Source organism: Motacilla alba, chromosome 9, assembly GCF_015832195.1.
Source record: "Motacilla alba alba isolate MOTALB_02 chromosome 9, Motacilla_alba_V1.0_pri, whole genome shotgun sequence".
Taxonomy (NCBI): domain Eukaryota; kingdom Metazoa; phylum Chordata; class Aves; order Passeriformes; family Motacillidae; genus Motacilla; species Motacilla alba.
The window spans coordinates 18362859-18386825 of record NC_052024.1 but is presented as its reverse complement, the minus strand read 5'-3'; the positions used below and the strand labels follow the sequence as shown (position 1 = coordinate 18386825).

The following is a 23967-nucleotide window of genomic DNA, read 5'->3' as shown; positions in this document are numbered from 1 at the left end:
CACTCACTCCCCTGCAGTGTGATGGGGGGAGAATCAGAGGGTGAAGGTGACACAAAGCCCTGGGTTGAGATAACGAAAATTTTAAAGCTAAAGCAAAAGTTGCATTCTAAAGAAAAGCAAAACAAGAATTAATTCCCCACTTCCCAGAGGCAGGTGTTCAGCCATCCCCAGGAGAGCAGGGCTCTATCCACTGTGACCCAGGGAGACATATGCCATCACTGAACATCCCCTGATCCTTCTCCTCTCCCCAGCTTTCTGTGATGGGCATGATGCCACACGGGCTGGGGTACCCCTTGGCTCAGCTGGGATCAGCTGTCCCAGCTTTGTCTCCTCCCAATCTCTTCTGCCCCCCCAGCCCCTGGCTGTTGGGATGAGGTGAGGAGCAGGAAGGGCCTTGGCTCTGTACAAAGCTAAAATATCCCTGTATTACCAGCACTGTTTCCAGCACAAACCCCAAACACAGCCCCAAACTAACCCTAAGTTTTGCTTATCAATCATCCAACTGTATGCATGCAAATAATTGTCCTACTTCAGCCTACAGAGGCTGAAAAGCTAAAGAGACGTTAAAATACAAGAAATATTTTTTTCCATAAACATAGGATCCATAAAAAGTTACAATTAAAGCAAATAATAGTAAAAAGCCACATTATCTTGCTTCTCCATAAATCAAGTTCAATCATCCAAAGTCTCCAGTTGTTTCTCATTGTTTTCCAGAGAAAGAAGAATAATTGTTGAGATGTTAACACCACTACATTTCACTGTGTGCATACACATATAATTATAGAAATCATTTTATATGAAGACTTTATAGTCTAAGGAAAGATAAATATATGCAAGATTAGTAGATCACTTGATTTATTCAAAAGGTTATCAAATCACACAAAGTTACCACATTTCTGATGGGAGGAATAATATAATCATAGACTATACTGAGTTGGAAGGGAGATAGCCAACAGGGGAACTGGTGACAGTGACTTCTTAATCTTCTTCATTATCATAAGTACTCGTGTGATTGTGTCTGTAGGATGGTGAGAAGTTTGGTCGTAGCCCAAGGAACACTGTGAGTTATGAAGGGGAAGTTGTAAGAAGAGAGGTTTTATGGCCTGCAGCAGAAGGAAAGGATCTCTGGGCAAAGCAACAGGAGTGGTAGGAAGAGGTAGAAGAGATTGTGAGGCTGCAGCTTCAGCAAGACAGAGACAAGACCGAGCTGGAAGCAAGGAGGGGGAGCCAGCACCATGCGACTCTCCAGCCAGTGTTCGCTGCCACTGGTATTGCAAAAGAAATCTCAGGAATAAAATTTTATTTGAGGCAGAATAATGTAACTAAGTCATGATCTTGGCGTTTGGAGGAGATCCTATAATTATAAAAACTTGATCAGATCTTCCAGTAAGAAATCCTGTACGATGACAAGTAATATTCAGGTCACACTTCTCCTTTGAAGTTTTAATGGCCACTACAATTTCATGTTAGTCACTCACTCATGTTTGAAGTAGGCGTGCAAAGCCTTGGCTGTCTCCATTTGTCTATAACTACTTTAGAAGCTTCTGAAGGCACTGAACTCATAAAACTGCAGGCTTCAAAGAGCTTATTCAAAGATCCCATTCTGCTGCTGCCATTTATCAAAGAGACACTTTTAAAATATATAGCTCTTTATAATAAAATATTTTTTAAAATATAAACCTGACAATGGGGATGATTAAAACAAAATCTCCATTGGCTTCAATGGCAGCAGAACTGAGTTCCATAGCTTTAAATATTATATTTCTACAAATACTGTTACAGTCAAGCAAGTTCCTAATATAATGAAGCACGGTTTCTTTTCCCCTCTTTTTTTCCCCTCCCCCCAATAATTTTTTGGAACTTCACTGTGTGTTTCACCTTGAACTTAAAATCACATTTTAAATTTAACCCCACAATAAAGAAAAGGATTGGGTCTCCTAAAGAAAATAGAAACTCACTGTTTCTAAGCAGAATTAATTCCATTTTCTGATGCAAACCTGAAGGGTCAGTAGAATGCTGATGTTAGATTACAATTTATTTTAAAAAGAAATCCTAATATATTTTATTTTATCCTGTCATTTATCAATTCCATCATGGATCTTTCTGAGTTCTAGTACATTATTCTAGATAAATCATATGACATTGAGTTATTTTTTATCCCATTTAAACCAGAACAACAATATTTACCTACAGGACATGGTCTCCTGTCCAATCCTGCTCCCCAAAACACAGCAGGAGACTTTCCACTGACTTTTTAGATCAGCCCTTTAACTCCTCAGCTTCTGTAAAGAATCATGGCCTGTGGGGAAAGTGGTAGTTGATGTCTATGGAATGGGTATGGTATCAGCTAAAAATGATTTTACAAGTGCATCTTTAGGGTTATGAAGTGCTGCTACTCCTCCATAGTCCAGCTCTGTTGCTTGTTTTGTGTGCTCCAAGAGAGGACATCATAACATCACATCTGTTGCCATGGGAATGGCTGTGAGTTTGCAAATTCAGCTTCGTGTCTTCATGAAATCAGGCAGAACAAAAGAAATGGGCAAGAGGGGAAAAGCTGGTGTTTAGGAACAAGGGCAATTTGATTCTAAATTCAGGCCTAAAGCCTCTGTCTTTCCAGGGGTAACTCCCCATCAAGCACCTTTTGAAGTTACTCCTTTTCTGCTGTTTCTTACAAGGTTTCCCTGGTTGCTTTGGGAAGGGAATTCCACATCCATTCTGCTTGAGCAGTGCTTGGTGGAGTGGCCTGATTTGAGTCTCTGGACTCAAATAAACAAAAATAAAGTTATGATAATGATATTGTAAACACAGGTAATAGAACTTCACTTTTCCTAGTCTGGAATAATTCCCCATCTTCCCAATTACAAATTATTTTATTCCAAAATAATTTCTCTGGTTTGGATATCAATTATTTTTCTAAAATAAAATTATTACTATTTTAGACTAAAATTCCCTATGACAGAAAATATACTGGAACACCTAAATGACAAGTATCTGGTAGATGCCCTGTTTGCACAGAACTTCAGAATCTGGACTTTTTAAACAAGTGTATCAAGCTTTAGCATTGTTGCTTTATCTAATTTAACAGAGGAAGAAATTTGAGGGTTGCACTACATCTACCAATCATTGTTTCCTAAGTGTTATTTTGAATTCCTAGCTATTCCTGGAATACACAGTCCTGCTGGAAAACCATGACTCTGTTTAGAAGTAACACAATTGCCAATCAATGAAAATTGGCAGAGATGATATTTGGGAAATACAGACAATTCATGGTCTCCATAGTGCAGTTCTGAAATATCAGGGTAAGTTATGGACTTTCTTGGAGTGTTGTACAAATTTCTGTTTCATCTTTGCGAACCATTTAGGAAGGACAAAATAATGATATAGTCCTGCACCTAATGTTTTTTACTGGACTTGTGCACCAGTTAAAGAGTTTACCTCTCTCTGGAGATGGTTTTGACTGATTCTTGATTTTTTTTTTTTTTCTGGATAGACAAAACTAAATTCCTTTAGACTTACTTATTGCTTTCAAAATAATTTTGACAAACTACTGAAACTCTAGGACTTTTTCCTATACATACAGTGAGACCTTTTGTAGTACAACTGAGGTAACTATTCAAAAATCCAAAGTTTTGAATTCTAAAATATGAAAGAAAGGCTCTCTCTGGGGGACTGACAGAATTGGGAATGCTGAATGCCCTCCTCTGCTTCCCCCTCTCCACATGTTAAACCAAAGATGGGCACCTTTGCTAAACTCTGGGGTACAAGCTCTTGTTAATTTGATGAAAAAATCTGAGGTGGAATTTATAATATATTTCTTAGAGAATTTGATGACTAAGGGGCTTGCTTTTAAAGTGGGGCTTACCCAAATTTCCTCAGATGTCCTCGGGTGCTCCATGCAGGTGCAGTGTGATGCTGGAGATGTGCATGTGCCATAGCCGTGCACACTTTCAAGTTCTCCAGGTTCCTGAAGTCCTGTCTGACGGTCAGCATTGTGCTGCCTCAGGGGAGCCCAGAGAGCACAGGGGCTGATTCCTTCTCTGCAGGCTGCTGCAGTTTAGACCTTTACAGAGTCAGAGAAAAAACAAGATTGTGATTTTTATATTCATTTCCACCCATTGCAGTCAACAATGTCTTCCTCAACCATCAGCCACAGGATAAAGTACTGAAATAATCCCAGGGATGGGAGGTGGTACCTTTTTTGTTTGCTGTACAGTGATTTTAAAGGGAAATGTTTTTCAAGGCACCTTTGATCAACATTATTACTTGGGAAAAATATTTTTTCTCTACAATAAACTGGTGAATAAGAGCATTGATTCTTATGGTTTGAACCTGACTAATGAATTTGTGCAATGTGAGGTTGATCAGACCAAATATTCATGGTAGACAGAATAACGAGGCCAAAGCAATTGTTGCAGTAAATTGACCAACTATTTTGTGAGCTACTGAAAAATTCTTCTGTCCAAAAGATGATATTAGCACACAGGTACAGACTTGAACTGCAGTCCTGAGAAATGTACACCTTGGCACAACTGCAGAAAATGAAAAGGTAAAAAGAACGAATAATAGGTTTTCAAAAATATGGAGCAACTCTAAAATATCTCAAAACTGCTCCATGAAAAGGGGTGCAATAGTGTGTCTAGCTAAGCTGGCATAATTGTATCAAAACTCAGCTTCAGTTTTGCTGTTTATTTCAAGCCCCAAAACACTCTAAAGCTAGTTTTTCCCATTTACAGCATTTCCTTCTAGTAAATTGTACCGCCTTTCTTCACTTTATATTATTTACTTATATTACTTACTTTTCCTGAGCACCGCACAGGAAAAATTGTTGAGGTAGAAGAGCAAAGGCACATCTGAACAAACAGCTTGAGGACAAAGCTGTGATGACATGGGAGCAGTTCTTACTGAGGGTCTGAATACATTTTCAAAGCAGGATTTTGTACCTGATTAGTTACCATTTTAAATTTCCAAATAAATATTGGTGTTCAGTGAAAGATAATTACCAGAGGCATTATGAGTCTGAACACTGTGTCAAAAGCAAAGGCTATGCTTGTTTAATAATGTGAACAGAATGGGAACCCTTATGTCTGAAACACTATGAATCACATCATAAGGAGATGTTGAAATGATACAACAGGGATCCAGTGTGAATCTGGGTGGAATCTCTGATACAGAATCAAACTATCAACTCTGTGCGTTGGGTAGACCTTCTCTGCTGATCAGGATTTGAATGCTTTTCTTAAATCTCATAAGCACTCCTAAAGTTCTTTGTGTGTTTTTAGCAAAAGATAGCACATTGACATAAATTCCATTGTGCTGAACTGTTAACACCAAGGGAAAGCTAAGCTGTCAAAATCAAACTTACTGAATGAGTTCAGACTTATCCTAAGGTAAAAATAACTCACTTGAAAAAAAAAAAAAAAGATGAAGACAAAAAGATAGTGGCAGATACCTGAGTGCATTTTGAAATGCAGAAGTGTTGTTATTTAACTAACAAAAAAAAAAGGCATCACTCTGAGTAGAACCAATTTAGGAGTGTTACATCCATTCTTAGTAGATATTTTTTTCCCATTTTTCTCTTTGGCCTTAACCAAGCTCAACTGTTGGAAGCCATCAAAATGCCCTGATCTGAATATTTAGAAATGATTATCTCTGGACTGCCTCTGTGAAGTAAAACTTACCAGTCTCATAGTTTGAGAGACAGCCTGCATTACACATCTCAGGCACCAAATGCCAGGAAAGGATTAACAAACCACATAGAAGTTGTATTCACTGGAAAATTTATCAGAGCACCAAAAGGAAGTTGCACAGAGGGTGAGCCTTTGAGAAGAATCATTCCATGCTGAGGTACCTGGACAGCTGCTGGTTTCACACTCCTGTCAGGCTGAAGCTCAGGGACAGGACAACTGGCATGGGAAAAAAACCTTCTGGAAGTTATAAAAACAAATTGTTGGGAATGCTCCGAGGCTGCTCTTTCCACCATGGATGTCCCCCCAATGCCTGGACATGCCCAGGTGTGTGTCCTTCCTTCCAGCCCCACAGGGACTCTTTCCATGCCCACACCACTCACTCTTCACACTTTATACATGTTGGACCTTTATGGCCTCTTCCCTCCACGCTCCTCTCACACCATTATTAATTCTCCTATTTCCACAATGGGAACACAAGCAGAGATGAGATATTTTGTTGTCACACTGCATGCTGCTAATAGCTTTGATCTGATGGCAATTACAGATCCTATTGTAGCCTCTGGGTCTGCCAGCTCAATATCTGAGCTTCATATATTCCCTGTTTAGCTTTTTTTCTCATTTGATTCTGCTTAAATCTGTAAATATCTATGAATTTATGCCTAGGACATTCTTTGAGAAATGGTGGAGCTGATTGGATGTATCATTCAAAAGTTTCCATGTTACAGCCTAAAAGCCAAACGACACCAACCTGAGAATAAAACCCTGCTCCATTTGGCTCCCTGTTATCTGCAGCAGCTTTCCTGGGGTGAGCTATTTGGAGCATGTACAGAAGCATGTGTGACTTTCATGTTGCTATTAAGGTGAGGCCATTGTGCCAAGAGCTGTGAGGAATTTTCAGATAGTTTGAAAAGACAAAACCAGGACACTGACTTTGCTTCACATGTGGGTGAAAGAAGGCAAGGGGCACAGCCAGAGGAACTGGGAACCAAGAACAGGCAGCCAGAGAAAGTTCTGTGATCAAAGTCCAAGAAAAGATGGGGTTTTTTTCATGAAATTTGCCATTAGAGATATTGAGGAGGCCTATGTATTAAATTCCTGAGTTTTGAGGCACTGTAATAGAGCTGTCAAACAAAGATATAGAAAGTGCCACTGTTTCCACGAGACATGACAAGCTAAGGATTCCCAACAAAGTGAGGCCACCTGAGGAGGGATAATGAAAGTGATTACATCAGCAAAGAGGAAGGAACAATCCAGGTAAAGAGTTGGTGGATGTTTGATCTTGGAGGGTTGCTGTTACCTCCAGTGCAGTCATCCAAAGCTGTCTAAAAATTAAATAGGCTAAAAGAACAAGAATGCCTAGGATTTCTTCCAGGAATTTCTGTAGTTACCTACTAGGCATCAAAGGAGACTTCTTTTGAACCTTCAAATATACAAGGAGGTCATATGCATTAGTGACTGCAGATTTGGTAACCTATTATTCATTATTTTCTTTTATTGATTGTTTTACAGTCCCCAAGGCTTGTGTGTTTCTTTCTGTGCCCCCCCCCAAAAAAAACCCCAAACAAATCCCCCGTAAAATCTTGAGGTTTTTTACAAAAAAAAAAACCAAAACAAAACCAACAAGCAGCTGTGTCTCCTTGTTAATGACAATAGCAGGGTATTTTTTTGCCTATTAATTCTAATTAGGGGGTCTCAATGAATGTTAAGTCAAATTTCTATAATGAATGATGTCTTGTAACTGGAAAAAAAACCAGATAGATTGACATAAGATAATTTCTTCTATAAAGATGACCTTTAAAAACGTAAAGTTGCAACAAATTAATTACTTGGCTTAATCACTTTGTTAATTTTTTTAAGAAAATATGATAAGGTGGCATACTCGGATTATGCTGGCATCCAGGACAAAGAGACAAGCCAAAGCAATGATAAAACTGTGGAAAAGTAAGGTATCATCCACAGATAGAAATAGCCACTAATTAAACAGATGCAGTTAGAAAAATAATCTACGTGTTTTATAGCTCTAGGTGGCAGCAGTGGAACAAAATAGAGAAAAATGAATGATTATGACTATACTTGCTCCCTGTTAATACAAAATCCATTAATTAAATACTGCTGATGCTATTGCTTGACACAGTGTTACTTTTACACTCTAGATGGCAGCAGCATCACAAAATACAGAAAAATAAGATTAACTGTATTTATGCTGTGTCTGAGAATGCAACCCCTTCAAGTTTTTGGAGGTTAAAGTTGGAGAGGTTGTAATGCAGATTTCCCGTAGGCATCTCCCACCACAAAAGAAGAAAAAGGCCCTAACAGAGATTGTTAAATATCATGTACAATTTCAGGTAAATCACTTCTGAAGCAATGCCAGGTTTTGCCATTCTGGGCTTTCCTAATGGAGAACAGATGTGCAGAAAACATAAATGACAGCACCTCTGCAGGTATGGGTAGCAGTGATCCTGAAAAATCTGTGCACGTGCATACCTGTCATGCCTTTGTGAATGAGGGCAGTTACAGCTTTTGCCAGAGAATGCAGTAACAGCAACCATAGCATGGATTCAGCCTTTCAAGTGTAGGCTTTTGCACACATCACTTGACAAGGACTTCATGTGCATAAGGCTGGGTCAAAAGACTTTGAGGTGAGAAGAAGGCACTTGCTTTAGAAGATACAGAGTTTTGGTAAAACCCATTTTGAGTGTTGTTTGACTAGAAAGCATCATAGGTGCCAGCTCAGCAGAAGGCTGAGCTGGGGCCAGCAGCAGGAGGGCCTGGAGATGGAACCACAAAACCATCTCTCCTGCTGTTCTCTCTCCTGATGGAAAGAAGGTCCTAGCTGCATGAAAAGCTCCAGCAGTCCAGTAATACCTTCATATTCAAACCATTACCTGCCAGGGGAGGTTACACAGCATTCTACAGAGCATTATTTAAGTATCTGAGTCTGTTTTTCAGGTTGCTGTGGGTACTTCCCCTGGGTCATTATGCTGAGCCATGGCCAAAAAAGCAGGTGGTCATCCAGCATGGCCATACAGCAAAGACTGTGACCAGCAAGGTAAGGCTCCCCCACGTCTAAACATGGGATATTAAGGGAAATCCAGTGTATGAAAAGATTATTTTGGGGAACTCACTTTGTCCAGCTGGCTGCTGTACTATCCTCGGACTCGGAGGCCTCTGGAGGGAGGAGAAGGTTATCTCCTGCTCCAGTTGCCCAGTGCCATGGCGGGGTCACACTATGGGGGTGGCTCCTTTGCCATATTTGGGGACTGTGCCTTGTTCAAAGGTACAAATCTGTGCTGATATGTGTCACTGGGATTTGTTAGTGTGATCCAAGAGTAGGACTATGAGAGAGACCCAAACACTAATTGGGAACCCATTGGGGTTTTCCTCTGTTCTTTGATCACTTAACATTCTCTCAATATGGAAAGGTTCTGGTTCTGTGATGCTTGATTTAAGAATGAAGTTTTTATTAAATGATTATTTTGTTTTAAAAATTGTTATATCTCTCTAGGAAAAAAATATGAAAGTGGGAAATTAAAACTGGGCTGGTATCACCAGTATTAAGCAAAAGCAAAAGTTAAGGTAGTCCACATACTGACTGAATACATACTTGAAGAATTTTTTAATCTAAATATATTTATAAGCTATTGGTAGATCAGGTCTGAATTAAATTATCAGACCATCAGTTCCAAAGACTTACTATAAACTTTAAATAGTTTATGAACTCTTTAATTATAAATCCTAAAGAATTTCATCCTGTTAATCTGCAACTCACAAGTTACATTAATATTTTGATAGGGAAATGAAAAAACCTTTAGTACCTGAACAAAACTCTGAGAAAGAGATTGAGTTCTCTTTTCAGTTCCTCTGCAGTGGCTAACACCTTCCTTTTCTCAAAAGTGAGCCTATCCAGCTATTGTTTCAGCCTACTTAAGACTATTGCAAAGTTTTCTGGCACTTTTCCCAGCTGAACTCCAGTGGCTTTTAATAAACATGCCTGACTGCATTTTCAAATCCTAAAATTAAATTAAAAATATTTTGGATGTCTCTCACCAAGGAAAGCAAGGATAAAAGCAAGTACAGGAAAAATCAGATACTGAAGACTAGAAAAAATTTCAACTCTATTCTCTGATCCTGTAGTCTCTTGGAAGAAGAAGTGAAGCAATCAGAGAGCCAAGTGCTGGTGCTGGTACTGTGCCCCTCACTTGGAGCTTTCTCCACAGCCCCGAAAGGAGCCCATGCACGGGGTGCTCAGGCTGCTCTGGAGCTCTGCCACTAGATGTGCTGAGGTTTCTGTTTTCTGGTGAATACCAGGGGCCACCTGCACTGGTGTGACAAGCTCCCTGTCCTTGGCAGCCCTCGTAACTTCATAGTCACAAGCCAGCGATGTGTTTGAGATCTGAGTTTTCTGAGGATTAGGCTCAGCTTAGCCCTGTCCTGTAGGGACAAGTGCCTGCTGGGAGGCTGCTCCAGGAGACAGTGATTCCATGCAAATAGTAGCTTTTTCTGTTAAAGTGAGAGTCCTGTTGAACTTAACACTGCAGCACATCTGCTGTAGCCATTCCCAGACAAAGCTGTTTCACAGGTGGGAGGAGAAGGCACAGTGAAACAGAGGGGTGTATCTTTCACCAGGCCTAAAGCTCTCTCTTCCTATTCTGCTTTGAATAGATTCCTTCAGGGCTTGGACAACTCTTGATAGCCGAGATCCCATTAGATGGTGCCAGCTAATTTGTTGGTGGGATGAAGGCAAAGACAGCTGCTGCCTTCTCCTTGGTATTATTGATACATGCAGTAATAGTAGTAGTGTTATTTTCTGCCCACTGTTAATTTGTCAGGTGAATAGCAGCTACATACTGCAGGAGACCAACCTGCAGGGTTCATTGTTTTATTTCCTCATTATTGCAATGACTTTGACTATTTCTTTAGAAGGAAGTTCCTGTGCCTGGGGCCATAATGCACATACCTGCTGTCTGAGCCACTGTGTAGCTGCACAGAGAAAGGACTGAAGACATGTTCTAGAAACAATACCTTGGAGTGGAGCAATGCAGGAGGAGCAATGACACAAGAAGGCTATAGAATGTGTGTTTTCTCTGGAGAGGAAAATGCATTAAGACACAAACATTTGCTGCATGTGCACGAGTGCCTGTCTCACTGACACAAAGCCACTTCACTGAAGTGCTCTCTCAGCCTGGGAGGCACCAGCATCAGCCACAGACCTAAACTACTTCTTGCTTTGTGAACTCCTGCAGTGATCAGGTGTGGAGGTGCCTTAATTTACTGAAATGAGACAATGGCTGAGGATGCTGAGAAGCACGGGCTGAGATTGTCACAGAACCCTTGCAGCAGAACCTGGTTTCTTTGAAATATTCTCCACCATTTAAGTTTTTTTTTTTCCTATTCTTTGTAGATCATTCTTGTGGTTTCTAGCATGTAGTCCCTCCCCCAGTGCATACTCTCACAGTGTAGGCTACATCATAAGTCCAAAAGAAAGTGATTCACCAGCTCCTTGGACTGCCTCTGGCAGACTTTCTCTAAAATTAGTGCCTTGGAAATATCACTAAGAGCAGGGAAATTCTCCAGCTAATATTTGAATAAAAAAGAGATCTTTGCTTAATAGCATGTGAAGGTTATGTAGTGAGGAGCACTTTTTTGCAGGTTAAATAAACTGATCCTCAGTATAAATCATCATAGCCAGATCTTTCATTAGAAGTCCATAAAATAAAGATAACTCAGATAAAATTGTATCAGGAAGATAAAGTTCCATTTGGGTGAAAGCACTGTGCTGAAACAAATAATCTGTCATATTGATCAGAGTAATGTTTCTGACAGAACTGTTCTGCTCATTTGAAATCACCTTCACCTGCTTTTTGCTGTTGTGGGATAATGCAAAGCTGGGCTGTGCAGCCCCAGGAGCTGTGAGCTGGAAAGCTGTCACACATGGCCCCTCCTCCTGTCCAGCTGCAGGCTGCCCCTCTCCCAGCAAGCAGCTCCATCCTCTTCCACACAGCGCTCAAACCTCACCTGGCACAGCTCTCCTGCACTGTCTACCCTGCCTGAGCAGCCTCCAACCTCTTCCCCTTCCACCTGCAGCAGCTCCTTGCTCCTCTCCTGAGCAGCTCTCCATCAGCTCCTTGTGTGAGCAGCCAGACTCTCCCCTGGCTGACCAGGCAGCTCCACTTCCCCTGAAAGGCCCTGCTACAGACCTCATATCCACAGGCAGCTGCTGCAGAAAAGAGCAGAAGTAAGCAAAGGGTGTGGGCAGGGAAGGAGAATGGCAGCAGCTAGGGTGGGAATACCTTATGGACTGATATCATAAGAGCTGTGTGCTAGGCTGCAATGGACTGTTTTCATATATAGAAAATGAAGTTGGCCTTCAACTATGGTCAGATGTAACCTAGCTGAGCCGATGATCTTCTTCAGTCCATGCAAACATCAAAAATTTCATGCGTTGAACTGAAGAGCTCAAACCTAGGAGAAGAAAAAAATCTCTCAGCATTTCATACTGAAATCAGCTGTTGTCTTTGCAACGTGAACAAGCTGCACCAGTAACACTCTTGGCTGAACACGCAGATTCTTAGTTCGGTTTTGCTGATAACTAAAAATTAACAATTCAACATAAGTCTTAATATAGGCATGTGTCTGTCTGGCATGTGCAAGACTTTCCTCCAGTACTTCCTCTCTCTTAATGCTGCAAAAATCAGTAATACCAATGACTGATTCAGCAGCAAATACCTTGAGCTTTGGAAGAGTGACTTGGCACCTGAGCCCAACACAGTTTCAAAAGGAAAGTACTCCCTTGGAGCTTACCAAGTCTTCTCTCAAAGGTTACGTGTCAAAATGTCACCAGAGCCTTCAGAAAATGGAGAGTACCAAAGTATGATTAATTTTTGGTTTATGATATTTCTACTCTGATAAGGGGATGGGCAGATACGGGTTTTTTATTAAAAAGTTAACCCTTTCTGTTCAGTCTTATCTGTGGCCTTTGAATTGGATTTTACTTCAGCTCATTTTTCCAGACTCAAATACATGAGAGACCTTTTTTGTTTGCTTTTTTTGTCTTGTCAAAAGAATTATATTCTACATTTCATGTATAAAATACCTGCATACAAATGTATTTAATGAAACTGGGTAGATGATACAAGCTGAAATTAGAAACAGAGAAGTCTTGACTAACTGGAAGTAAAAGCGTAAAAGATGTATGCACATGATGGAACATTGAAAACACAAGTTCTAACTACAGTTTCAGCTCCAAAATTATGGTGTCTGGTCTTGGGTCGCAGGTTTTCCAATCCCAGTGGCACAAAAAAAATATGTCCTTTGCTTTTCAACAGATTGAATTTTGTACAGAATCATTGACAGACAGTGGCAATACATCTACTCTGTACAGAAGAATAGGTAGAAAATCAAGTATGAAGTGTAATCTCATTATCAAAGAAAAGACAAAGCTTTGATGTCAACAGGAGTCCTTCTGTAGACTTTGATATAGAATTAATTTCAGTAATCTTAATTATTTTGCCCCAGTCTTAATATCTTTATTGCACCATGAAATGGTGTTTTCCTAAGAGAGAGCAAACAGTTTGGGGATTTTCTTTTCTTTCTTATTCAATTTTGTTTTGGTTTCAGTGGGAATATTTGGTGTTGGTTGAGTTGCTGACAAAGAAGTCCTGAGGGACAGGAGAGAACGTGTGTGTCTTGGAATGTAGATGTAGGTGGCATATCAGCCTTATGATGGCTGCACAGAATTGAGGAGTGATAATTCACCCCAAATCCCCACTTGGAATATTTTGATGTATTATGACAATATAATCTTGTGTATTAATAACAGATTATAATATGTATATTTATGGGACAGTATTTAGCCAGATGAGATTTGCTCATGTAAATTGTGCCACCTGTGTTTGAAACTGATAGTGGCTGTAACTTAATGGTGCTCCAAAAAGCACACTGCAGCTTCAGACCCAGGTGGGATTGTGTGTTTGGAGAACTCTCTCAATGTTTCTTTGTTTCCTCTCTATTCTCACTTCAGGACTTTAAGAAATATATATTTCCTCCAAAAACTCTAGTCTTCTAATTCAGTGATATAAATTTCATTTAGTTGTGTGCCCCTTTATGCAGTCTTGATTTAATGTGTCACTTTCTTCTGCCTCACAGAACAGGGATGAATGAGCAAGAACCAAAACTTTTCTGAAAACAGCAAGAAAGGCTTTATTATATAAAGCTTAAACAGAAAAGCAAGAGTGACAGGATTTCCATACAACTGAAAGATTATCTTCTTTAAATGTGTAACTCATGTTTGCTCTTTATGGGCAGATTGTTATACTGTATGTTCAGCTCTCTCAAGAGGCATTTAGGACTTCAAATGCAATAATAAATTAATTTGCAAGATAGAGACAATAATGAGAAATTCGATTTCAAACCAAAGACGTGAAACTTTTGTGGAATTCTCAAACATTAAAAAGCATAAAATGACAGCTTTATTTACTTGTGTAAATGAGCCCACCAAGGAGGTAAAACACAAGATCGACAGCATTAGGAAGAGCAGCTCCTTTTTCATCTCCAGAGAGATGTGACTTACATCAGTGTTACTGCCAGCTTTCCTCCATGTCCCTTGGCTACCCCAGTCCCCTGAGAGGCCAACGGCAACGAAGCGAGGGCAGAGGAGAGCCCTGGTGTGTGCAGGCCTCGCTCCTCCTGAGATAACCCAGGTCACTCCTGGACAGTTGACACCCATCATCTCAGAAAGGAAGCAATTCGTTTACTCAGAGGCCAACACAAAGCTACCAGATGGGAACAGTTTTCTGTCACTGTCTATCAAGGCTGTGGCACAGCTCTCCAGCCTTCTGTGCCATCAATTTTATGCTGAGAGCACAGCAGTCTCAAAAAACACTGAAGAGCCATTTACTTGTGAAGTATAAGAAACATCTGTCAGGGGCTAAAAGTGTTAAAGAAATGCTTAACTGTACATGGAGTTGGCAGAATCTTAGGCTCAGTCTACAGGAAAAAACATTAGCAGTGAAAGTCCACAAGATTTATCCTAATTTATCAGATTACTTCCTCAGAAAGTCTCCTTTTGAACTGCTCTTCAACAGAAGAACAAATGTGTAGACTTCAATGCTTAATAAAGCTAAAAGCTTCTCCCTGGGGTAATTGAAATTTTTCTATCAAAGGATAGATAGACCTGGTTGCAGCTGCAACAAAGAAGAAACATATAAAGCCAAGTGGAAAGCAGTTAGACAGCATTGGTGGTGTAGGACCATTGAACATGGTCTTGCTAATTGGAATCTATAGCACAGGACATTCAACTACATGCTGGGCAAATGACCCTGAAAGTTTCAAGTCTATCTACTATAAAAAAAAAAAAAAGTTCAGATGTAAAAATAATCATAGGAATGATGGATTCTGTATCCTTGAATGGGCATAACCAACCAGAGATCTGGGTAACTGGCAAATTTCTTTTTTAAATAAGGCCCTTTGAGTCCCATATATGCATCTACTTTCACAAGCATTTCAAAACCCGTCTTCTAATAATTTCACACAGAGCTTTCAGAGCAGCAATGTTCAAAAGAATGAAAGTAATGAAACACAGCAAAGTTTTACATTTTTATTTCTGTACTTTGGGAAAATTCCTATTGAAGACAGAAGGCAGTTCAAATTGGAATTGCTTTACTGCCAACAAAAATGTGTGACTCTTGATCTAATGAAAAATTAGAGAGATTGAAAAGCAGAAGTAGACTTAGGAAAGATTTCAGTTACAGCAGGATGCAGCCCTTATTGCATTTGTAGTTCAAACTGTGATCTCTAAGGAGATCTAAATTGCTCTGGAGTGTGGAATTTAGGGTATTTGAGACTTTATTTTCTCAGAGGAACAAGTATGTGTAGCGAAGACATCAGGTTTTATTGTCACACATTTAACAAACATATGTCACCTTAATTTAAAATAAAATGTCATTTAATGATGAAAATGTTAGATTCTTGGAACCCTTGTCATGTGAATTCAAAATTGCTCAAAATGGCTTCAAAAAGTGGAAATTTTTTTTTTTTTTGAAGCTTCCATTCCAGTAAACTGATTTGGATAAGCATGCTTTTATTTTATACTGGAAGAACTGTTGTATTTGTGATTGTTATTAGTATGCAACAACTTCTAAATAGTTGCTGTCACATGCTCTGTACCTTTATGAGCACTAAAGTGTTTTTGGTAAGTGAAACAGATTCAACAGCAAAAGCTGGAATTACACTTCACACTAACACAAGGATGTCAAACACTGTGTCTGTGCTTCGGTCCCCCTCAGAGGTGAAAGACCCAAATGGGAGGTGGAGAATCCTACCTTGGGTGCAACACCACATTATGGGGCTGTGCCTTTTCCCATGCAAATACCACTTCATTCCAGCTTATTCCAGTGCTGTGATGGGACGTGGCATTGACTGGGAGCTACAGACATGGGCACACTGTTCAGAGAGTTAAAGAACTGCAAGCCAATTCCTGCCCCAGGGCAGCAAAAAGTGGATTTTAACTTGGATGTTCAAAATACCTGTTACCATTACGCTGGATATGAATTAATCTTATGGGTCTCTACTGTAGATGTTTGCAACCATCTCTTCTACCATTCTTTTTTAGCAATAAAAAGCATGTGAGTATCACAAGTGACCATTGTATATTTCATGTATTCCCCAAAACTGTTCTTTCTTGATTTCCCTCATCTATCACTCCTTTTATATAGCCTTCTCTCTTACCTCATCTTTTTCATTTATCAAACCCTTTTTCATGAAAGCCTGAATTTGGAACTTTTCTTCCACTCTCTTTTGAACTTTTCTTTCTTCTGTTGTTCTTTTCCCTCTATTCTTGATTTTTTATCATTTTTCTCCTTGTTTCTTTTCATCCATTTGCACTAATCCTCCTCAGCCCCTCCATTTGACAGATCTAATGTAGTTGCAATAAGCCACTTCTTTTCCACTGTCTAAAGCAGCGTTTTAAACGTTGAACAGATGAATTTCCTTCCAAAATCCAGCAGGAAAAGTCCAGGGCTGGACACATCACTCCACTGAGACAGAACAAAACAAGCAGGCACATACAGCTGTGGTAAGAGCAGGTCAAAGCAACCTCAGCTCTTCAGGCTCAGCTGATGAGCCTATGGCAACAAATCACTGGTGAAATCACGTGCTGCAGTGTCTATATGCCAGACAGCCAACAGCATTTGGCATCAGGGGATCAAACAACTCAGAAAAGGATGTGGAAGCATGCCAAAGGCATGACGTCCTCAGCACTCACGCGATAATTTTACTGATTAGATCCAAAGAATGGTCAGTTTTGCTGTATTTATCAGAACTGTCTATTTTATCACCAAAGAAGCTTAACGAGTTCCCTTTTTCGTCTCAACAGACAGGCAGTCTGGGAAAACACTATGCTATTAATAGAATGGTATTTTTAGAAAGATGGAAAAAAGAAAAAGGCAAGAGTCCAGATTTTATCCCACCCTCTTCAATGGCATCTGTGATACAACTGCAACACACGTACCAGAGGAAGGTCACTTCAGTTGAAAGAGCATTTACAGAAGCCACAGGAAACAGTTGAACTTCTTGATAACTCCCTTCACTGAGCTGCTCTCTGTTCCATACTGCCTCACCCTATCTATCTACCAGCACAGATGGGTTTTAGGGTACCTAGATTTGTATGATGTGAGTTACCAGCTACTTCTGGCAATCGCCAAAATGTGCGTGTTTAATCCCTTACTCTGCATATTAGTATTTAATTTCTTAAATCAGTGCCCATGTCTAAAGTAATAGAAGAGGTTCCCCTGTTTTTTTGAGGGAGCTGAATGGAATCCATATTGGGAGAACAATTGATGCTGAGATCCCAACACTGACATATCAACATTCTAGGACTTTGTTTGTAAAAGGCGTATCTTTGCTCCTGGGGGACCCAGGCTCTGTATTTATCAGTTATTTATTTAAACAGTTTCTTTACATATGCACATAATGACAAACATACAACAAATACATACATATGTAATTTATAGGTATATGTATAATACATATCTGGGGCTCGACAGGTGGGACTTTTCAGAGAAAATACATGAACACAGAATGCTTTACATTATTGTTGGGCCAACAAATTTGAAGAAAACTTTCTTCTCAACTCCTTCCTTTCCAGAAGAGCACAGATTAAGCCTACTAATAATTCATTCTTATATCCTTTCCATTCAGATGCTAAATAAAACACCTGCCTAAGTACTTTGCTGTATCAGAGCCTTCAAAAAGTAGAGTGTGTCAAGACAGAAGCCTGCTTTCAGAATTCTCAACAGCAGAGTGCCTTGAGCTAACAACTGATCTCCTTTTGAAATTAATAATTTTGTGCTTTAGATCATATCAGGTAATCCTCTAGGAAAATAAATAAGTTTTTCAGTTTGTTTGCTGAGTTTCACACAGATGCATTGCTAACTTTTTCCTACCTCTAAATTCTCTCCTCTCTCTTCCAAACTGCCTTTTTTCATTGGGATTGACATGCATCCCTTTGCTGCTTCAGGTACACCTTTGTTTAAGTGCTAATGTCTTGTGTTTTCATGCCCTAAATTTCTGTACATCAGGTCATGTATTTATGGTAGCAACATGCCCACTGTCCACCCTCTCTCACAAATTTTGCTCAGGGCTTCATTGCTTCTTTTTTAGGGCAGGCCCTGAATTTAAGAAATTAAATACAAATACTGAGAACCAGGGATTAAACATGCACATTTTGGTGATTGCAATTCATGTCACGTAAACCTACATTAGCTGAAACCCTGCTCTGGGTCCTGTCCTGCACTAGAAATGCAAATATCTCTTACGTGACACTGACACTAAAAGCTGACCCAGGGGTCAAGTCAAAACAAAGGTAGTCTGAACTTGCCTGAGAACCAAACAAGGACCAAAAGTGGATCAGTTATAAAGAAAAACATTACTCTCCTCTCCTGGTTTCCCCTGAAAGTATTCAAAAGACAGAAATTATTTGGGTTTTTGTGGGTGGCAAGAGTGATAGGAAGGATATAACTCCTAGCACGTGCAGACAAGAACTTCTGTGCTTGGACACCTGAAGTTAATTCTATGGCAGGTTTTCTCACACCATTTCATCACTGCAGAGGAGTACCAAGGTCCCTCTGAAGCTCACTGCATTTACTTCCTGGCTTGGAACAAAATCAGACACAAGGTTAGTTTGGACCAGCTGCATCCACACCAGCATTCAGAAAAGGCAGATGCAAAGTGGTAATGAAAATTAGCAAACCAAGCCAACCCCATGAAAAGTTGGATTGTGAGTGGATGAGCTCCCACTCATTGCACAAAATCCATTAAAGAGCAGTGTTCTCATTGGAGTTCATTAAAATTTCAGTGAAATGATTCTGCAGTTTCTTTGCACAGTGCCAGGATGAATATTGAGTTCACAGCAAGCATTGTCTAGTGCTTCTCGTTGCTTTTAGAATGACATCAAACTTTTCATTTTATTTTCCTTACTTTCCTGTGCTGCTCCTGACAAAAATGGGAAGATCAGCAATGCAATGGTAAGACAGAAGTTCACCAGTATGCAAAAACAAGGTTCATATGTTGTCATTCAGAGTGAAATTACTTTCACATAGTAGTCTGTTGCCTGAATGTATATATTTTCCTTTTTCTGAAAGTGCACATTATCTTGTGGACTTTGAACAAATGAAACCTGAATGATATTGCTCATCATTACTTCAGCATAAAACCAGACTGTAATCAAAACCATTTTTAATATTGGTTCCTGATCCCTTCTTTATATAATTTAATTAGCTCCGTGAGTTTTTCTTTGTTAGACTGCAGTAACAGGAAGTAGAATACAATAGCAAGTACCTACTGCATTCTGTGGATTCTTAACACTTTTAGTCCTTCTAAACACAGATTTTTAACCCTATACCTGCAAATCATTTTAAGTTCATTTGGTCTACACAGATAAATGTGAGTGCCATCAGCTACAATACACAAAAATAAATTGGCTTCCGAGGTATTTTCCCTTTAAAGGTAGGTGCAAATGACTGCAAAAGTTCATTTACAAAATTAGAAACACCTATGATTTATTCTTTCTCTGATTTCCATACCAAACAGAGGGCTTAAAACTGAACTGCACAAAAATGTTTTTATATACACTCAGCAACACCTTTTGTGGGTCCTATTTTCAGTAGTGGTGTCTGCTTACAGCACTTGCAGATGTGGCAGGACACAGATGGGGGGTTCAGCAAACCTCCAGACAAAAATTCATTCACTGGAGCAGGTCAGGAAGGCAGTTGTGAAAGGCTGATGAAAAATGGTAGAGACTCTTCTTCAGCTCAATATTCAAATGAGGCAAATATCACAGTGAAGCATAAAACAAAACAAATCAAATCAAACCACGAGTTTTCTAAAGGAGTTTTCTACAGCTACAGGCCCTCTATCGAGCCCAACAGGATGATCTGTATCAAGGCCATATGTCTTTATGCCAATGTCCTACCACAAGATACCAGATCCTCTGTTCTCCTTGCACAGGTTTACTGGAAGTAATTTTACAAGTTTCACAGACTTCTTTCTGCCACCCAAGTACAATTCATAGAACAAAGAAAAGATACACATAAATGAGCAAACTTGGAAGCAGGTAATTTTTCAAAAGAACTCTTTCAGGACTTTTGCTGAGTTGGAATGTGGTTTTGTCATTTGGTAAGACATGAGGCCAATGTGATCTTATATCTTTCAAATATCTACCTGTCTTATTTGTCTCCTAAGAATTAATGATGCATAATAATTTACAGAGCACGCTCCCTGTTTCCTAAGCTTCTGCTAAGGTTGGAAGTCTGTGGATGGATGCCTCTCATAGTCATCAGCCTCCTGCCAAAATTTCAGAATGAGCAATGGAACCAAAAAGGTTTTTACCCACTTAAAGGCAAAGCTAGATTAATTTTTTATCATTATTTTGATTTTTATGGCATGAGTTGCTAAGTGTCAGCACTTCACTGAATGGAATGTAAGACCCAGGTTGTTACACTGTAAGACCATAAGTCTGAATTCAGTTGAGCTTGAGTTTTGCCTTTTTCTTTAACAAAATATGCTAAGAAAGGATGGTTCTGGGTTTTCATTTAGCTGAAAGGTAGGAAATGTGCTCAGAAAAACAGAGAAACAACCTTTGTTCTGTATCAGAAAAGACACTCCAAGTTATTCGGCAGCAAAAAAAACCTGATAGTTTAAAACTACATTTTTTTCAAACAAATTTTTATCCTACTTGTAGCATAAGAGGAATATCAATGTGTGCATTTTTTCACAACTAATCTTACTTTAGGAGATCACTATTCTAAGCAGTTTTGTTGCTGATTTCAGTTGTGTCACTCTTGCCCAAGTCTTTGAAAATAGCTAAAATTTTTCCGCTTTTGGCTGAGGTAAACATTAACAGTCTTATGTCAGAAGGTCCCTGAATGATAATTCGAGTATGACCTTCAGTTACACAGATGATTCCACTAATTCATGTATGAACTAGAGCATACTCAATATTGATTTAAAAATTGATAGCGATAGGAATCTAAAAAGGCTTGTATATTTTTTCTACCTGGATAATAACAGCTTTTGGACAAAAAGTCACTATTTCAAATAATGAAAATTCTGCTATGATACTGTTTCACTGTGAGTTACATTTTCAATGGTTTTATGGCTTTGTCCTGGACCCTCTCTAGTATGTCCACATACTCCCTGAATTTTAGAAAATGGCATTTGGAAGGACAGGAGTGTGGGTTGATTGTTTATTTGTTGAAATCAATGCTTGCGACGTTTTCTCTCTTGAAAATTTGGTTTATATTGCTTATGCTAGAGCACCATCATAAATGTTTTTCCATCCTAAATAAAGTAGGCAGGAGTTACTAACTTTCATTAATTCATTCTGAAAAGCTGTTCCTGAGTTTTCTTCAACCTCCCACTGTAAACTTCTTTCCAGAGTAAGTTGATAAATGGTCAGTCTCCATCTTTTGGGCAGTCCTTTTGCTAGTAATGTTTCTGTCTTTTACAGCCTCAGTCTCTCATGGATCATGATGCCCTCTGTGTGCCTTGATGTATTTGAAGACAACATCTTAATCCTTCAGTGTTTAATCTTCACCCTTCATTTTTCTCACTCAAATAAGGGAACCCTTTTTCTGCTCTTTCCAGCCAAGGTCTCAAGGATACAGAATCCTGCAACTTCTGACTTAGTGTCCTTCTGGCATGATGCAGCTTGCTCTGCCTCCTGACCTGGGGAGTTTTCAGAGAGGACAGAGAATGGTTCAACCACATTTACCCAAAGGATCTCCTGGACCACAGCAGCTCTAGGAAATGAAAGTGACAGTTTCACTGTGGGTGTTGAAAAATGAAACCAAAAAATGAAATGAAAATGAAACTTTTCAAAGTCTCATGAAAAAAAATGTTAAGTAGCTATTATCAGAGGAATTCTTGAGTTCTTGAATCTGGATCCAACATTTTCTTGTTTCAGTAAATGTTTAAAGCAATTTAATTTCGTACTCATACTTCACATTCATTGAAAACTAAACTCAGAACAGATTCATCATCTGGTTGATGTGCTGCAAATTATTATGGCCCACAACCTGATAAAGCCTTTTTCTACCCCCATTTAACCCAGGCACAGCAGTCTGCCTCAAAATTAACATGTAAACAACCCTGTCTCTTTAACCACTATCATCCTCACGCTTCCAGAAAAACAAACTTTATCAGGCAAATTCAGATGCAGGTTGCATTTGCTCAAGCCAGTCCTCATTATCACTAAAGCCCAGAACTTTCGCCCAGTTCTGCAAATGTGGACACCCAGGCACCTCATGCAGTTTGGAGTAATTTTTTTTTTATCCACATCCTGTTTTTATTCCCAAGAGCAGCAGCTCGTGCACAGTTTATTTGTGGTTTGGTTTTTTAAGCCCAGACACCATTTTTTAGCAGGTGACATTGAGACTGTGTGTCTTGGTAGTCAAATACATGAACCTCAGTCTATTCAATCTTGGGGCAATGAAAACTTTAGGCATAGAATTTTTGTAGCACAACTATTTGCTTTATATTACGTGGTTCCTTTATCCTGGAAAATTCTGAGTGAATTCTGCCAACACGAAAGGAGGCACCTTTCTTCAAGAAGAGCTCTCTTGCCCATGTGTGGCCCTGGCACCATGAATAGAACAAACTGTGGGTAATTTATAAAGATTAAAACAAAATTTAGAATAAAAAATACCAAAATTTATGTGGAATGTTATTCAAGATTAGGAATATTCATGCTGTTGTCCCATATTGTTCATTCAGTTATGGCACATCAGGATCACAGAACCATAGAAACACTGAGGTAGAAAAAGACCTCCAAGATCACGAGGTCCAGCCACCAACCCAGCACTGCCTTGTTCACCACCAAACCATGTCCCCAAGTGCCAACGCTGCACATTCTTTGACCATTTTGAGCATTTGCACCTCCTTACCCAGTAGTCAGATTTCTCAACACTTTTCGGCCTTTATTGTCCAAAATCCTCACCCATCTGACAGATATGGTTACAAGTGGCACAAAAGCAAGATTAACATGTAGAAACTAAAAATGAAAACATCTGATGGGTAAAATATCATCATGGACTCCTGGTCGTTTGGGTCTGATGCCCAATGGGAAAGATCAGCTGAAAGAGCATTTGAAAGCATTGCTATTGAAATGGCCTTAGGCTGAGACGGGAGATTCAGATTAGACATCAGAAAAAAAATGTCACGGTTCGGATAGTCAGGCACTGGAGTAGTGGTCCAAGGAGGTGGTGGTCACCATCCCTGGAGGTGTTTAAGAGGTACTTGGATCTGGCACTGGGTGATGTGGTTTAGGGGTTACAGTCCTAGTGCTGGGTTCATGGTTGAATTTCATTATCTTAAAAGCCTCTTCCAACCCAAATGATTCTAAGGTTCTATATTTAAAGCTATTGCAAAAACACATGGATTTGGCACAGGTACAGGCCGTTCATCAGGCTATGCGTGACTTAGCTTATGTGAGCATCCAGCTCACAGCACAATTCGCTCCCCGGTGTGTTGTGAGGGCCAGCACATCACAGGCAGTTTTTATTTTTTATTGTTTCTGCCGGCAGCAGCACACGGGGCCGTCGAGGAGGCGAGGCAGGGCAGGGCAGGGCAGCCCCGGCGGGCTGTGAGCAGGGCGGGGCAGGGCGGCCGCCCCGGGGCCGCCGCTCCGTGAGGGACAAAGCCGGGCCGGGCGCTGGATGCGGGGCACCATCTTTACCCTCCGGGCGGCGGCTCAGGAGCCGAAGGTGCCCCTTCGGGCGCGGCCTTT

General features: G+C 39.9%; 2 long non-coding RNA genes across 2 annotated transcripts; one reads left to right on the top strand and one right to left on the bottom strand.

Annotated features, from left to right (window-relative positions):
* Nucleotides 1-232: 232 nt before the first annotated feature.
* On the bottom strand, nt 233-9045 carry LOC119704783. The gene is made up of 3 exons (XR_005258035.1): nt 8813-9045; nt 3863-4060; nt 233-2761 (listed from the first exon to the last, which is right to left on the bottom strand). It is a non-coding gene; the product is annotated as an uncharacterized LOC119704783 (long non-coding RNA).
* Nucleotides 8337-23965, top strand: LOC119704784. Its single transcript, XR_005258036.1, has 3 exons — nt 8337-8545; nt 8637-8736; nt 21828-23965. It is a non-coding gene; the product is annotated as an uncharacterized LOC119704784 (long non-coding RNA).
* Nucleotides 23966-23967: the final 2 nt, after the last annotated feature.